We start from the raw sequence: 18,860 nt of genomic DNA, 5'->3' as shown, positions 1-18,860 counted from the left end.
CAAAAACCTACACCATACAACACTAGAGTATTTCAGGACTTGAAAGGCTGGTGCTTAAACTTTTGTAACTTGAAGCCTTGCAAATGTCACAATTCTTCTCTGCGAGAATGGATTCTTGAGCTTGCATACCACTTTTATCTTTTAGTTTTGTCACTGGAGTTATGAAAGAGTGTTGCGTGGTATGTCTCCATGGAAGAAAAGAGCAAGAAGAGGGAACAGCCCACAAAAACCAATGCAAATGTAGAAATGTTAACAAAACATGCCAGTTCCTGCCACACTTTTTAGCTCTACTATTAAGGCTTTGCTGAACCAAAAATTTATAGTAAGAGAGTAAAACAGCACAAACCATGCTAAGCATTTTTTTAAAGCCATGAAACTGCACACAGCTTAATCCCATGCACTTTTCAGAAGTTCTTGATATCCTTAAATACTGATTTTTCTCCCTCACTACCAGACTGAGAGTTGCCAATGGTTAATATGAACAACAGCAACAAAAAAAACCCTCTGCTTTTCCAAAACTCAAGGTGTTATTACTGACACAGAAGGGTACAATTGCTTTTTAGAAAATCTGACAACTGATGTAACTGAAATGCTTCACAGAATGCAGTAAAACACCACGCAAGTTAATGAATGTTGATAGAAGTGGGCATAATGGTTAGGACAGCTCTATTTAATTAAAGTACATGGGGTTTACAATTCTGTTCATTTGTAGAGGGGAGGTCCTATAATTTTGTCCATAATATTTATATCAGTAATATTCAGCAATCTGCTCATTTCTAACTGCTAAAATTCTTTCTCTAGTCATACAGTCCTCTTGCAGGCTTTGGATACTTAGAAATATGGGGGGAAGTACTCATCATGCTTAATAACAATATTTTAAACAGGTTGCAGTTTTCTTCCTCCTGTTGTATATAGCAGTTTTGCAAAGTTTCCCAGGGAAAGGTCCATCATGATCATTTTTATTTCTTTGCTCTTACAACGTTTGGCTTCTGCATAAGCAAAAAGTGAGCAAGCAAGCAGAGACCCCAACTAAAATACCATCACCCAGAAAAATACCAGGAAATGCACGATGCTGTGAGGGGAGGGATCAAAATCTGCACATTCCAATTCCTTACAACAGCAACAGCCTTTCCAGGGGAATACTCCAAAGTTAGCACATTTTTTGAGGGCTGAGGCTGAACAAAGAGGATAAGGGACAAGGGAGCAGCTGCTTGCTTTGGACTGTTCTACTGGCAATATTTCTGGATTTTGCTGTAATGGCTTCTATTCAGCAGCTTACAGTCCTCCTCTCTCACTCATCCTCAATAGGGGTATAATGCAGCCACAGCTGAGACACCACTATTGATGAGTAACCTAACCTGCCAAGATGTAGAAGAAGGAAAGAAAAGCCATGTAGTAATATGGCACGGTAAACATCCAGAATCACAAAAGCTGAGCTTAAATTTCTCATAGATCATTTTTTATTCCAGGTTCTTGGTTTATTCTTCTTGCTCTCTACATGTCGCACATGTAGCGCAGGATCCTTTTAAAAGGAGCCCATTCTCTTGTGCAGGGGGTTAATATAATGTATAGTTTATTTGTTTTCTCACAATATTATGCACATAATCCAAATACATAAAAGTTCTCTTTCACATGTGCTTTGCTAAAACAAACTTAAGTACAAGTTTATGGATGAGATGCTTCCCTGAAATGAGCCCAATAGCATGCTGGAAATGAAAAGAAGATGGGTGCTTCTGAGTGAAATAGTTCCCCCTCTCAATCTGGGTTCTCTGAAAGTAGGAAATTTTTGGCCCAGAGCATCCTCTAGGAGTGCAGAATAGTCTTCCAAGGGAAACTGTACCTCCTAGAGTCCTGGAGACAGACAATTATGAATGACTTGATGAAAAGTTGTAATAGAATTTAGAACCATGTGATTTTTCTTACAATGTTTGCTGCAAACCACATAATGTGGTACACAGAAAAATTTAGAAGGCTATAAATCATGCAGGACTTTAAGGAGTTCTTTGTGTTTCCGATTTCTTTCTAAGCATTTCAGCAAAGTTATCTCAACTCTTCTGATAGATGTGACAAATTTCTCTATTTGATGTTGTGCATTTCCAGAGGAGATCATGGACCATGAGGTACAGAATGGTGTCTGAAAGTTATTAATTTATTTCCTATTTCTCATTAATTTCTAAAGTATTTTTGAGGCTCATTTTTTCCACATGGTCTAATTTCAGAAATATAGCAATAAATGCACTGATTTTACAGCTCTACCTCTCTTGAAACAGCTATCTATCCACTGACAGATCCATTCATGAAACAGCCCTAATAATGTCATTTAAAACATGGAGAGTGTTGTGCTTGTTTTGCTTCTGTATTTTGGAACCTATTGCTATTCAATTTAGTACTCTAAATGAACTCATATCATATCCCATTATTGAGGAAAATGACCACCTGCCTCCCCCATATGTTGATTTCAGTTTTAAATACTGCCATTTGAAAGTCTCGAAACTCATTAAAGTGACAGGATTTTGGGCACACAGCGTCTGGCATTCAGAACAAAAGATATGGGGAAACATAATTTGAATTTTAAAGAATATTTCAAAACAAGTTCTCTTTCATTTGTAGTTTTACAGATTAAAAAAAAAATATTGTTCATTATCTTTACAGAATTTGTCATTTTGCCTGGTGGTTTATAGTCTATTTTATTATTTTTATTATTGCTTTCCAAAGTTTTATCTTTATACAGTCTTCAAGTCTTTTGAAACAGTAGAACTTAATTCTGGCTGTAAATTATTGACTTCCTTGCAAGTTAGCTCCCCCAGCAGAATACACATTGAAAATATGACCTAAAGTTGTCCAGGCTCTAGGTTGTCCATACCTGATGATTTAGCATGACTACTACAGGTATTTTAATAGCTATCAACTCAAAGACATCTAGGGGTCTAGTCTGAAGGTTAGATCAAGACATATTCTTGAAATTCTTATTTACTATTAATTTGTAGGAGGACTGTGCAAAATAAGACAATTCCAGTTTTGACGATATTGCAGACATTATGGATTTTGTCCCAGTGTTCTTTATTATCTCTCCATACTATTCTATAATGCTTGGTTGTGGGGTAGGTAAGCTCTTGGCTCTAGGTGGATAGCTGAAACAGCTCACAAGTTAGATTATATCATTTAAATCCAAGTCCTATCTTGGGGTACAGCCAGAGACATCTTGTTGCAGAACTACAAAATGTTCAGGACTCAGAATATGGTATACATTATTACAACCAATACCATATGGGCAAATGTGATTGCAGAGCTACATTGCTGTCTTCTGTATAACAATGTAAAAGCTGTTAATTTATCCTGTACTTTAAGATCTTGAGAGTGATTCACCAGATACACTAACTGAATAGCATATTTAAAAGATCCTAGTACTAAAGGAGACCCAGCTGGGTTTTCTCTACTTCAGTCTTAAGTCTTAGGAGATGAGATGTAGACTTCTGCTTCTAACATGATGCATGCCCTCACTTTGGGTATAACTTGATGACTTTTCATGAGTCTCTGGCTGCCACGGCCTTTAAGCTTTTTAGAAAACTCTATTCTTTTTGTCTCTCACATTCCCCTCTAACAGATAATATTTTTACTTTTCAGGAATGTCCTGAGAGTAAGGATGCTTTCCGTTATGGAGAAAGAAATACTGACTTGTTTCCCAACCATTTAGAAGGAAGGAATTTTTCGGTTAAGACTGATAGCTAATCTATTTCTCTGGAATCAAAATTTCAAATTCCTATCAGCTCCACAGTACCAAAATGAAGGTGTGCTTATTTATTATATCATGACACAGCCTGCTGCTGGTCACTGTACAAACTGACAGCTCAAGCCATGTAAACCTTCCTCTTAGGAGTGCTGTACCCTGTAAGGACAGCCAGAAAGTCTGGGATCTCTGCTTCATGAAGTGTTTGATGACAGAGTACCCTCTCAGAGACAGAGATTCACATCTGTCATGTTTCTTTCAGTTGTGGGTTTACCCTTGTAAGTAAGCAACACCAGTGAGTAATCACTGGGAGAAACACAGAATAAAGGCCATGATCAGGCCATTTCTCTACCTGCAGAAAGCAGCCCACCCCTAGCAGACTTATTGTGCCTGGCTTAGGCCTCTAAAGATCTGGAAAAACAGGGTTTTTGGCTGCTGCTGTGGGGGACCCAAGCAGAGAGTGATCCCTCCCAGCAAACCCAGCAGCTTTCAGATCCATTTCTTCTCTCCCACTGGTAGAAACAAGAGACAAAGGTCTGGCTCTGCAAGAGCTTCCCCCAGCTCTCCATTCCAGCTCTGTCTTTTCTCCTTCTCTCAGCCCTATCCATGGCAGGAGAAGCCTGGCCTTGGCCCTTCTTTCTCACCTGCACTGCAGAAAAGCCTTGAAGTAACTTTGCTAAAGAGGATAGCAACTCACCAGTTTTCTGTCCCCAGAGAGATGTGCATGACAAGATGTATTTAACAACTAGGGAGCCTAGAGGTGACAACAGGGAAACTACAAAATTGCAAGAATGCAGTCTAAAAAGGAAAGCAAAGCAGCTGACACAGAGACTGACACTGACACAGACACACTTGAATGGCATCTGAATATATAAAAAATATATTGAGTGATCTCAGTCAAATCTCTTGCACAAATCAAGAGCACAGAAAGTGATGTCTAAGAATGGTGTATTTCCACAACAGTAGCTGAGAATCTGAAGAAACGATAGAAAAGTGGACTGCTAAACTCAGAAAGCTGTCCTGTTCCTGGAATTACCAAGCCTGAATAAGATTTAAATCATTTCTAATAAAGCCATTTTATGAATTAGAGGGAAGGAAGGTCAAAGGAGGATGCTTAGAGAATCCACAGTAGTTCCTTAAGCAAACTTGCTGAATAAGATAACCTCTAGAGCAAGATAATTTACTAATGCAAATGTGAAAAGGAAAATTTCATCAAAATGCATACCAAATTAAATGCAAAAATATAAAGAAGAGTCATGGTTGAAATAACACGGAGGATAGGCTTGGAAAAAACCATGGTGTTGTGAGCAAAGGCCTTCTCTGAACTCATGTCTAATAGAAACAAACACATACCCTATTAAAAGAGTATCATGTAGGTGATATTTTACACATGCATAAATAGAGGAGAGTTTGAGAGAGATATTACAGAATGATTTTTGGTCAAAAATGCCTTTTTAAAGGAAGGAATCAGTTCTTCCATTTTTCGCACTGGAAAAAAGCTAAGCAGCTATCAAAATGTATCTCTATGATACTTTTAAGGCTAATGTTTCATAACTGGAAGCATTTTTGTAAGGATTTATACTGTTTTGAAGCTATGTATGAATTTGAAAACCAGATATTTCGGAATTACCAAAAAACCCAACCTGTATCTTAGAAAATAGTTTTGTGAAAACTGGAGATTACAGCTCTCATCCTTGCTCCATTCAGAAAGATTTCTCAGCATTTTGAAATTTTTTGGAGGTAAGAAAGCAATAAATTGTTCAGTCTATGTATGACAGTGATGCAGTGCAAACCAGGCAACTAATACTAAATCTGTCACCAGATGCAAACACAAAAAAACAAACCACAAAGAGACAGGTGGACAATAATAAAAGCCATGTCTATAACATGGAGTCGGGCCTGCCCATGTTGGCTCAGGGTCTGAAAAAAATCATCGCCCTCAGGTGCTTTTATTGTGCCAGCAAAACCTTGGTGTGGATGTAGTAATGCTAAGAGATGTTTTTTGCTGTTATTCAGGGACCTGGTGTTATTAAGCAAGGCAAAGAGCTTGTGTCAGCATGCTCTGTGTCTTCACTAAGGAGGTTTGCTGACGCCGCAGCAGAACCTCTCTAGCGTAGACAAGGTTAAAGACTTCTTCAAAATGTGCAAGAGAGGGAAATGGGATTGTAATCTCACAAAACCAAATTGCCATTTTATAATGGGATGATCATATTATGCACAGGATCAAAATAAATAGCAGTTATAATAACAAAGATCCAAAGACAGCTATAAAGTCAAATATTTCAGTTCATGCAGGTTATGCCTACAGTAGGAAGAGATCCTTGTTGGATCCTAGTGACGCTCAACCTGAATTCATACAATAAAAGCACAATTAAAAGTAAGCAAACTTGTTCAGAGCAAGCATTTCATAGCAGTCACTCCAAAGCAAAGCTGGTAAAAGACTACCAAAATGTCTTGTTAAGACCATGATGAATTTCAGAGTATGACACCTGGGAATGTATAAAATAATCCAACAATTAAAAAAAAAAAAAAAAAAAAAAAAAAGAAGAGCAATAACGTACACTGGAGAGAACAAAACCAAGACAAAATTCACATCATTGTAAAAGCTACAGAGACAGGCATTCAAGCAGCTTATTTGGATAAAGCCAAACAGTTTAAACAATGCTCGCTGCCAGATTTCTACAATGGAAAAAGTATTCACTGACTTGACTAAATCAGAAACAGTGCAGTTAGAATACCAAAGGCAGACAGATTGCTACAGCAGTCAACTACTGCACTCATTCTGTATGCCAGTAGGTAGATTCAGGGCCCCAGAAGGACTTGTCACCCATGATAACATCCGCTGTACAAACCTTGACATGGGGTGGTAGAAGCTCTGATATAATTTTTCTGTAAGCAACAGACAAATATGTAAAATTAAATACAAGCCTAGGCAGAACTGCAATGAAAGTCATATACTTGACATATTCACTCAGTGATTAACTGCTTCACCTAACACCCAAGCAACAAAACAATACTCTTGCATGAAAGACATTCTGTGCAATAAAACAGATGCACAAATGTTGCAAAGGAACAACTAATCACAGTTGTTCCATGTAGAAAATATGATGAACATGTTGACGGACAGGAAACTGAGTAGAAAGTGATCCCTTTAAATACATATAAAAAGGATTAACATCCACATGCTGGCTTCTTTTCCAAAGTCACTTTGCGGTATTAAAATACAGCAACTGAGCAAGCATAGAAGAATTACATTTGACTGAAGTATAAAGAAATCTTAAACTAAGCCCATTATGTATTGTTTTCTAGAGAGTGATAAAAAGACTCCAAGAGAGAAACAGAAAGGATAAAAACCTGTGAGGGTTCCTCTTTGCCCTTGTACTGTTGGGATAGTCAGAAAGACCATTTCAGAATTAAAAACACCCAGCTGTTCCACAGCAAGCTAGAAAGAGGTTAGCATCCAACAGGTTTAATACATAAGAGCGGTCAACCAGAATAATGCCTTATAGGAAACGTAGTTCTGCCAAGACTATATTGAGCTAATTTGGGACTGAAGCCTCTGGAAACTTCTAGACAGTACACACACCTTACATGAAACATTATGGTCAAGGCTGATTGCAAACTAGTAAATAGTTATGATACAAGTGGGAAAATGCAGGCCAAGTGACAGCGTGAGAGAATGAAAATCCAGAGCTTTCTCCAGAGGTCTGGGGATAAATGGACCTTTTTGCTGCGAGCTACAAAACCAGTCTCTTACAACTGAGGCTTCTGGAAAGGAAACAGACTGTGAGACACTACCACAAAGACTATCATAGATTAAGCATTTAATCAGATATACTATTCCATCAGTAGTTTCAAGCAAACTCTTATTTTTCCCCATCTCTTACATAATTCCCAGGACACTATGAAATCAATTTGAATACTGCAGTGCTGTACCATACAAGTTGAATAACAAAGTTCAAATGGGAGTTAAAACAGTTACAAGTCTTTTAAACACTTTAAAAGGAAGACACATGACAAACATTGCTGAATGAAACAACTTTTCCACAAACAACAGTATTTTTCTTTTTTCCTTACTGGATGTCAAGACTCAAACACACCTTTCTGTGAACAGCTATAGCTTTACTACTGTTGACGTGGGTAGGAAGACTAACAGACAAAAAGTGAGAGAAACACCTAAAGCCAAAACCTTCAATAATTAACAAGCTAGAGAGCTTCCAAAATGACCTCAGGAAACATTTTCAAGAACAAATTATTTCTCAAGATAAATTGTGCACTTCTAAAGATGCTAAATGTGCTGAACAACTAAATTCTCGTTCATACAAGAGTAACTGATGAGCATATATTTCAAATGGCTTCATCTACAAACAAAATAAAGAGGATGTGGAGGACAATGAAATGCACTCTCTTCTGACACCTGATTAACAAGATATAGGAAAAACCCCACAACATGGTGCATGACTGATAGCTATTAACACAGACTCCCAAAACATTGTCCCACTTGAAGCACCGAACGTTAGCCGTGTTCCAGTTGTTGGAGAGCTATATACAAGACTTTATACCAAAGTGGAAGAAGAATGAACAGTCCAGAGTAAGGTCCCTTTTTCACTGTACGTATTGAGTGGACTATAAACCCAGTGTTGCATCAATTATATAGGTCATGACTATCTTCATTATTTCGAATCTGAAAGAGATAGCATGATGCCTTACTCCACTCTTATGAGACCCCACCTGGTACTGCATTCAGTTCTGGGGTTCCCATCAGAAGAAAGATATGGGCCAGTTACAGCAGGTCCAGAGGAAGGCCATGAAAATAGGCAGAAGGCTGGAACAGATCTCCTATGAAAGAAGGTTGAGAGAGTTTGGATTGTAGAGCCTGAAGAAGAAAATGCTCCGGGCAGAGCTTGCTGAGACCTTTCAATATTTAAAGAGGGCTCATAAGAAAGATGGAGAGAGTCTTTTTACCAAGGCGTGTAGTGACAAGACAAGGGGCAATGGTTTTAAACTGAAAGAGACCAGGTTTAGATGGGACACAAGGAAAAAATTTTTTATGATGAGTTGATGGTGAGACACTGGAACAGGTTGCTCAGATAAGTTGTAGATGCCTCATCCCTGGTCAGTGCTTTGAGCAACCTGATCTAGTGAAAGATGTCCCTGCCCATGGTAGGGGGATTGGACTAGATGGTTTTTGGAGGTGCCTTCAAACCCAAACCATCCTGTGATTCAATGATGGAAGAATATTTCTGGAAAGACATCTGTGCTTTGACCACACAGATAGAAACAAATATTTTTAGGAAATTTCTCACAAAAGAAAACAGAATAAAAGAGAAAGAATAAAGTTTAAACCATGCCCTGACTTGACTTTTTATATTTTTATACCATGCACATCCTTTTCAGTCTAATTATCTAGTTTCTTAGTTTATTTGGTCTGGCTGAGATGGGAGTGAGTTTTCCCCATAGCAGCCCTCATAGTGCTGTGCTTTGTGTTGGTAGCTAGAAAGGTGTTGGTAACACACCAGTGTTTTGGCTACAGCTGAGCAGTGCTGGCACAGCATCAAGGCTGTCTCTCCAACATTCCCCCTAACCAGCAAGCTGGGGGTCAGCAAGCTCTTGGGAGGGGACATATCCAGGACAACTGACCCAAGCTGGCCAAAGGCATATTCCGTACCCTATGACATCTACTCAGCAACACAGGTTAAGAGAAAGGGGGGGGGAGGAAGGGCATTTATTATTATGTTTGTCTTCCAGAGCAATGGCTACGTGTACTGAAGCCCTACTTTCCGGGAAGTGGATGGACATCACTGTGGTAGGTTCACCTGCCCAAAGAAAATAGGGCTTCTTGACAGCTGAAGTGTAAAAGAGATTGATTGCCTTTGTTCTCAGGGCTTCACAGTAGTTGGAGCCTTTGGCCAATGGGAGCCGCTATTGACCACAGATCAGATTTGACTCGGGTTTAATTCGAGTCCCTTGGGGGAGCTATTTTGAGTTAGCCCCCCTGGAACAACATGCTGCGGTGGGAGGACTCTCCCCTTGGGTCAGGATGTCACCAAAGGAAACATCTTGAGGTTATCTGGGTAAGGATGCTGCCCTCAGAAGTTCCTCGAGGTTGAGAGCCCTCACTTTTTAGGGAAGTGATAGAGTGTTTTGGGTTGCCTTAAACACTAGGAAGTGACAGTGTGTTTTGGGTTGTTGTTAAACCCTAGAAGTGATGGAGCGTTTTGGGTTGTTGCTAAACCCTAGAAAGTGATGCTTTGGTCTGTGTTTTAAGTTGTTGTTAAACCATAAGGAGTGGTGCTTTGTTCTGTGTTTTGGATTGTCGTTAAACCCTAGGAAGTTGTTTTGTTCTCCTATCACGAACATTCAAACCTGTAATTGAATAGTTGCAGAGGGCTAGTTAATTGTGTTGGTAATATTTTTTTTAATTTTTGGTGGTTGTTTGCCTCTGTAACAATCATATAATGCTATGTAGAGAAAAATATCTTTTGTTTTCCTTTGCTTTTGTGTGTGTCCTTTGCTTTTTCTTTATTAAACTGCCTTTATCTTGATCCATGGGTTTGGGGTTTTTTTCTCCCCCCCATGTCCTACTGAGGAGGGGAGCGACAGAGCGGCTTGGTGGACACCTGGTGTCCAGCCAGGATAAACTCACCACACTTAGGTAAACTTACTGACAGTTAATTTAATATGTATGTTTTTAGGATTAATTGTGCCAGTTGAGGTTGCAAGACAGAGCCCCCAGACAACAATAGATATGCCTATGTTTATTTCCAGAGCTAGAGAACATGTATATTATTGAGTTCATTTTCAAAATCAGAGGCTTCAGAACTTAATTTCTGTACTATCTTGCAAATGCCACATAACTGCTGCCTTACAGGGACATTCAGGGAGTAATACCCACATAATCTGTCACTCCCTACAGAAACTCATATCCCCGTACTGTGTTATAATGAAGCTTTTGGTCCTCATTAGGAAAAAAGTAGATAGAAATCTTATTATATTACTGTAAAATCCAGCCCAGTGTTAACTAGTCAAATGAAAGAAAAAAATATTATAATAGTGGCATATTCTCCTATGTGTATTATCATTCAGCTCCAAATGTTCCTTTGTGACCAGAGCCACAGATACAACAAAGGAGGACCCAGAAGGGCAAGACAGCCCTTTCTCAGTTACTTTCTTGCCCAGGACTCCTAAAATGCAAATCTATGCAGGAGTGTTATTCTCATAAGCAGAGAGTTGGAAGCACTAAACCACCCTAGGGAGAGAAAACATAATTTTGCATCTTTCATCATTTTGAACTTGCCTGGTACATAACTTCTGATGGAATGAATGAAAACACCTTGATTATCTCAGGTGGAAAGCAGAGGCTCCTTTGAGCTGCTGCTTATGAACAGAAATCTATGTCGCAGCCAATTTCTTACCAGAGAAGGAATCAGGGTCAAAGGAACAAGTACAGGTAATTTGTTTGATGCAGTAGAGTTTGTTTTATGATAAAGTGCACACCGCCTTGAGAACAAGGACTACACAGTGAGCGCAGGCAACTCCTTCCTTTTTCAGGAATATCAGCCTGGAGCTGTTACCTAGCTCTCAGCAGACAAGTCTGAGTGAATCTAAATACTAGATAAAGCTAAATATATTAAAATAAAGAGCAGACTTTCTGGTGACTTGCAGAAATTTCCCCCAAAACATGTTTCAAAATTAACAGTCAGTTAGTACGTTTCCACACTGAAAGAAGTGGTCAGATTAAAGAAAAATTTTCCAGTCTATGAGCACTGAAATACAGGGCCAGATTGCCCAGAGAAGTTGTGGAACCTCCATCCTCGAAAACTCAAATAGACAGGGTCCTGAGCTAACTCATCTAAGCTGGACTTGCTTGGACTAGGGGGTTTCAACCTTCAGAAGCCCCTGTCAACCTATGGTTACTTCATGGCAATGTGATTATCCTCAACACCTCCTCACAGGGATGTCTGTGATAACAATACTGAAAACATTCACTCGGATATGCAGTGTTCAATAGACATTAAGTGATGTAACTTTGCTAATATTCCTGTTACGAATATGTTGTTTGTCTCTGTCTCTCTCTTACATGGATAACAAAACTCAGATACATTGAAGTGCAATGAAGTAGAAATTTGACCAATTTCAGATGGGAAGTTTAATATTTTTACTAGCATCATCCTGCCTGGCTGCTTTACATAACTTAAAAAGCAGTAAAAAAATATAATTAGAGATTTGAACATTGCAGACAATATAACTCATGCAGCTGATAACACAATCAGTCTTGCATATACAGATGCAGAAAGAATACAAAGTCACTGTAGTATAAAATTGAGGTGGGAAATCACCTTTTTCAACAGATTAGTTTTCATTACTAAGCACTAACCCAGCATAACCACCTGGGTCAGGCTCTTTTATGGTGGCTGACCCACATCACCAATATATCAATGAACACTTTGTATACAGCAACTAGTCATCAATCAGAATGTAAGATTTTTAAACAGAAGAAAACCACTATGCTCAGTAAATTTCCCTCTATCATTCTTCTCCAGGCCTTCTGTGTGTTTTCTTCCCAGTCTCTCCCTACATTTCTTATCTTCATTCCCCTTCTTCTCAGCCAGGCTGAGCCCTAGGTCTCCTAGGCTCAGCAATAAGAGGATTTTATTCTTCGTTCATTTAATTTTAGATAAATGTTGAATTGGGAGTTGTACATTACCCCTGATTCAGCTGTCTTGCTGTAAAGTCAGTGGGAGACTTAGTCTGAGTTGCATGTGAATGGACTTCAGAGATACACGGTATATAACTAAAAGCTCGGGGGAAAAAATGGCAAAGGTAGTTAAGGGAAAAAAATTACACTGTTAACCATCAAGATGCAGCTTAAAGCAGCACCTGAGACACGTTTTGGCTAAAATCCTTTTCCGACTTTCTAACAAGACTGCTTGAAGCAAGATACAGCTAAATCTAGCTTTTCTGAAAATCTTGAGATAGAAAACACATAGAAGCTGAAAGCTTCAAAATATGTCAGGTCATTACGAAACACAATCTGAAATTAAGAACTAAATCCAAATCCAAATGCTGCAAAGAGCCAAGGAATCAGAAATCAGAAATAGTATCTTGGGTCCTTGACACCTATAATTTACATAAATGAGCTCAGAATTCCTGCCTTCTTCCTTCTTATTCCCTGTATAATTACAGAGATGTTTGTCTTCATTCCTAATTTCTTCCATGTGTTAATATACAGCCCTTTCTTAAATCGTCGGGAAGGACCCATCTCTTAACCTATTCAACAATAAACTAACTTGTAGATGCATCCAAAAATGATATATACTACCCATCACAATGTACTGATTCAATTTAGAGCTTGCAGGTAGTATTTTTTTCCCATTTAAAAAATCCCGTTCTTTTTATTGACACAAATAGTAAAACTATTGACAGCATGAGGGAAAACTTAAAATAAGGCTAAATGCTTTTAAAAATCAAAGTTTAAAGGTTTTTCTCAGTCATTTAATGCGATCCTATCTGCAATGTGGAATTTGCAGCCACAGTGTAATTGCTTGTGGAGTCTAATTTCAGCAGAGTGCAACAGGTTTCAGACTGAAAAACCCACAACCAGACTGGGATTTCAAAGCTGCTATTAAAACTGACATGAAGACTGCTATTGCTGAAATTCAAAGACGTGTGAAGTTTATATATATTTTTATGCTTTAAAAGACAGCATTACTCTTAGGAAACTGACCAGTCTGATACTTATTTTATTTCAAAACATTTGGAAATTATTTGAAAATTAAGGCATACATGACTTTCAAAGAGTATTAAAAGTAAACATTTTCTTATCATACCAGTAATATTTTTTTTTCCTTAAAGTGGATATAACCATAAACAGGGTTTCTTTTACTTATTAATACAAATCGGTTGATTTTTATTTTAAATTTTATTTCACTAGAGCAAAAATCACACAATAGCCTTAGTTTCTTTAGAGTTTTAGCTTTTGGACCTGAAAGAACTTTTAAGAAATGTAATTTGTATTTTTATTCCTATTGTAGTTACAAAATAAATAGAGGGGTGCCAGAATTTAAGCTTACATAGAAAGAGTGGCAAAAAGTTGGGTTTTTCTGATTCTTGCCTGTAAATGTGACCCTCTAAAATTTAAGTGCCCATGTCTGCTTGCAGACACAACTCATAATGGGGACTATAGAGGGAAAGAATCTCATCTTCTCTTTCTTTCACTTAAAAGGCCCAAACGACCTACTGGGAATGCTGAAAGTTTGTCAGGTATTAAATTTATCTTAGAATTAAAATCCAAGTGGAAACTGCTAAATTTGACTTCAAAATGTCTGAAAGTCTGTGGCATGTCTGAATGTCTATGACGTTTTCCATTTTAAAAAAGTTCCATATACCCACTTTTTCTGTTTCTTCATGAAGGCTAGAGTCCCTGAAAATAGGGTCTCCTACTTACCTGATAATGTTATAAAATTATGTCTGCATATTAAATAGGAATTTTAGTCTGATTAAATCTGACCTATTGACATGAATCTTTTACATATTTAGAAATGGAGATATTAAAGGGTTTATTTCTTTAGGAAATAGGTTGGCTATTCTTTTTCCATGAAGAACATGATACTGGATCCTGTTGTGTTTTGTTTTTTTTTTTTCTGGTTGTTTCAACTGCCGTGTTCATCAAAGCATATCCACTGTCCTGTTTTATCCTTCACTGCATTGGAAGGTATTCGGTAAGCTGCTTGCTTGTATGTGATTGCCAGCCCTTGAGTGTCACATCTGGTACCTGGCTGCCAGTGAGTGCTGCTGTCTCAGCTGACCTTGTTCCACTTCCTTGTGGGTAGATGCTCCAAGGAAAGAGGCAAGGACTCTGAGAAGTGCTCTGGGCAGGTGCTTACTTAGGTCTGAAACTGCTGTCAACCAAACCAGGGCTCCTGGACTTTGAGCTGCAGCAGTTTGTACAACCTGGGAATCTGGCTCCTTCTCTACTAAATGTGACGTACATAGGAGTACAACGGAGTACAACTCAGTCACGGTAACTACATAATAAAGATGTGAGAGGGAAGTTGGTATATACTGCTATAGACACAAAGCTACACAGTCAGAAAACGGCATGAAAAAATAAAATCAGTAAGCAATGATTGTTCAGCAAGAACACGAAGCCATTGTGCAGCTTAACATAGGAACCCCGTGTCCGATTATTGCATGGGGTTCAGGCAGCCAACATAATTTAAACTAACACATACTGTAATGAGGCCCAAAGAAACGGACCTGTCAAAGCAGAAAAGGAATCAAAATAAGACAGCAAATCAGCTTAGGAAAAAGTCATACATACACAGATAGAGTGTTTTGCAAATGTAATGCAAATACATGAATGGCAGAGTACCACAAATTTTATAGGCATTACAACTAAAAGGCAGAGGGTCCAAAGTCCTGCCACTTATTTTAAATGGAGTCATGTGGCAAGACGACATCATATAATCGAGTAAGTGGACTGCAACATTTAGCTATTTTGGTAAATTGAGATTACTGGGTGAAAAAAAGTAGAAAGGAGATACGAGTTAATTATTCTTCTACCACTAGCTATTAGCTCTCATGCAGAGAACTCAGGCTGCCGATAATAATGCTTCAGAAAGGATCACAAGCAGATGGCATGCTATATAAAAGCAATGAAAAGGAGATATATATTGTGAAATTAATAGGTAGGCAATAGTCGATGTTATTTTAAGTCTAAAGCAAATAAGCGAGATTAATGCCTGATTTTGATTTTACTGTCCTGCAGAAAGAAAAGTGATGATAACTGTAATAAACACACTTTAAAACAGCTTCTGCTAAGCACAGAATTCAAAATCAATATTATAGCATTTATGCACATGAATTCATCAAGACTACCGCAAACATGTACTGAAAGTAACACTATTGCCTTGAATAAAATAAGGCAAAGATCGATCTATTTATTTATTTGTTTGTTTGTTTTTACATATCCAGGGCTAAAAAAAACCCAAACCAACCCCCACTTTTAGCCTGAACAGAATTTATCATAATTTTCAGCAAAATAAAACACTCAGATGTTTCATAGTGTATTTTCTGTTTATTTTCCTTAGCCTTTTGGTTTAAATCCTTTAATTCTTTATTTGTCATTAATACACAAAATGCTGCTGAGAAGGAAATACTCAGATTTTAATTTTGAAAATGTCAAAGTAGAAAAGTAAATATTTCTGTTTCACTTTTTGGGCAGTTGGAATGGTAATAGAAGACCACCAATTGTCCATAACTATGTTTTAAAAATGGGAATGCTAGCAACAATGACATTTGCCTAATTATTCAGAACATTTTACCTTTTAACTATCTGTCATGGTTTAAACCCAGCTGGCAGTCAAACACCACGCAGACATTTACTCATCCTCCCCCAGTCTGGGGAATGGGGAAGACTATTGGAGGGGTAAAGGCAAGAACACTCATTGGTTGAGATAAAAACAGTTTCATAACTGAAACAAAATTAAAATAATAGTGATGATAATAATAATAGCAATAATAGAAAATACAAATAATTAATGCGAAATTGCTCACCACTCACTGATGATGCCAAGTCTATTCTTGGCTAATGATCCCAGAGAAGCAAAGATCCTGAAACTGCAGTTCTGGAAGTGAGAGAGCAAGCTTCCCAATCAACCCTCATCTATACACTGAGCATGAGGTTAGATGATATGGAATATTCCATTCACCAGTTTGGGTCCCTTGCTCTGGCTGTGCTCCCTCCCAATTTCTGTGGGAGGACTAGTGCGCTAGTGCGCAGGTAGGACATGGGAATTGGGAAAGTCCTTGATTTCTTAGCAACAGCTAAAAACATCAGTACATTATCAATGTTCTTCTCATACTAAATCCTATACTGAATCCAAAACTAGCTAATAAGAAGGAAAAATAAAAATTAGCTCTATCCCAGATGAAACCAGGACGGTATCCACCCATTATTCCATACCATATATGCTATGCTCAGGTTCCATGTTTTCCAATACATTCCAATTAATCACTGTCACTTTTTCTCTTTTTTGATACGTACACACAGATATTATTCTCTTAGTCTATGTGCCATCCCTCCAAAATGTGTTGCGAGTTCATTTTGTCCAGGAATGAGGACACTAGCCAAGAGCTAGATTATTTCCACATAAATTATCACAACCTTCATGTAACTTGTCAGATCATCTCAACAGCCTCCACAATCACTAAATCCCCTACTTTTTTATTAGCAAACAAAGGAAAAGTCTCAGAGCAGCTGCAGATGAATATTTGACCTTTGCCTGAGTCACTAGGCTTTCCAGCAACTTCTGTCTACACATAGGAACTTTTGACTGGGGTGTGTAAAAGGAATATCCATGAGCCCCAGTAGAAAGTGTAGTGCTGTCATACCCCTGTGGTTAACGTAACAAAATACTATGTTCCTCAAGAACACAAACATCCTGTTAATAACTCAGATACTTAAAGATGTTCACATCAGAAAATATTTTGCTACTAGATAGTCTAAAATCTGTGTTCATCTCCATGTATTCAGGAGACAGACTAGGACCTCCTGAGATCTCTGCATGAAGTGTGCTTTGTCTGTATTTACACTGAGGTAGAGCCTGACTTTTAGTCATATTATCGGAGAACATCTTCCTAGTCTCCACTTATATTTTTATACTGTTGATAGTCTCCACTTATATTTTTATACTGTTGATGCAATTCCCCTTAGTCCTGACCCATCACATTTAAAGCCCTATGTTTCTGTTATAGTTCAGTTTTCCTGCCTTCTCTTATACTGGATTTTCTCCCGTCGTGCTTTTTATTTGCTTCTTTTGGTATGTATAGAATTCCTTTTGCTAACAAGTCTCAACCTCACTATAATTTGCTCCTTCTACCAAATCTTTTCTTCCCTGGACTGTCCATCTCTCATGTAAAGCTACCAGGAAATTAAGAATTATTTCCCTGAGTATGGAAAACTTTTTAATGTATTTGTGTGTTTTGATTTAGTCACCTTTTAGCCAAATTATATATGAAAAACCTCAGCTACTGAAACTGATAAAAGAGGAAACCCTCATCCAGGAAGTGGATTTCCATACATCTGACAAGGTGAGTGCAAACCACTCTTTCAGTGGAATCTTTAACATATTTTCTCCTTTATTCAGATGCATGTTTTCACAAGACTGGTAAAAACTATGATAAGTAAGATAAATATTTAAAACTGTCAAAACATGCAAATACAATCACGTGTTTGCATAAGCTTCATTTACTTAGGAAATCAAGGTAAATCTAATATTAACAAGACTTAAAATTCTTTTTAAACACTTTAGAAGTAATTTAAGTTCCCAATCCTTTATCTTTGTCATTCATATTGAAGGTTTATTACTTCCACTAACAAGAAGCCTTCAATTATCATTCAAGTCATATGAAATCCTATTGCACATTGATTAACACGCTTATGTCAATATTGGCATATTCATTCTAATGCATATGGTATATTTCAATTCAACCACTTTCTTGAGCTCAACTGATATTCCAGTAACAGAAAGATAATTTAGACAACTAGAGTGAAATTCTGCAACACTGAACACATGTCTGCCCACTAAAAATGGAATCTACATCCTTTATACTTACTAAAGATCTCTATGACATAAAAGTTTCCTAAGTTTTAAATTATGCAAAAGATCTCTTAAATATTTAAGGGCATTACAAAATGAAAGAGGCTATCCACCTGAGCCCAGTAGAATGACACAATCTTTATTACAGCGACAAGAATACCATTGGAGAAAGACAATTTTTTTGGAATCAAATCCTTTGGAGCCAGATGACAAACTAATTTCAAGGAAGTGACCACCTACTAGGCACTCCAATCATTTTCTATTTACTTAAAATTAGAAGCTTGTTCCCATGACATAGTCTATTAACATTTGGTACAATATAGCATCCTCAAAGGAAATCACACAGAAATGTCCACAGAAACACACTGCCACGCTAAAATAAGCATGTTTTGTCAAACCATAGTTTGAATAGTATATTAGGTCTGAACATTTGTTTATTAGTGATGCTTCTTAAGTGAAATAGAGTCATTACTATACTACTACATTAAAGATACCTCTTGTTCTATGCTGATAAGGTTGTCCTATTCTAT

Source organism: Athene noctua, chromosome 2 (genome assembly GCF_965140245.1).
Source record: "Athene noctua chromosome 2, bAthNoc1.hap1.1, whole genome shotgun sequence".
NCBI classification, from domain to species: Eukaryota; Metazoa; Chordata; class Aves; order Strigiformes; family Strigidae; genus Athene; species Athene noctua.
Note: the sequence above shows the minus strand (reverse complement) of the source record.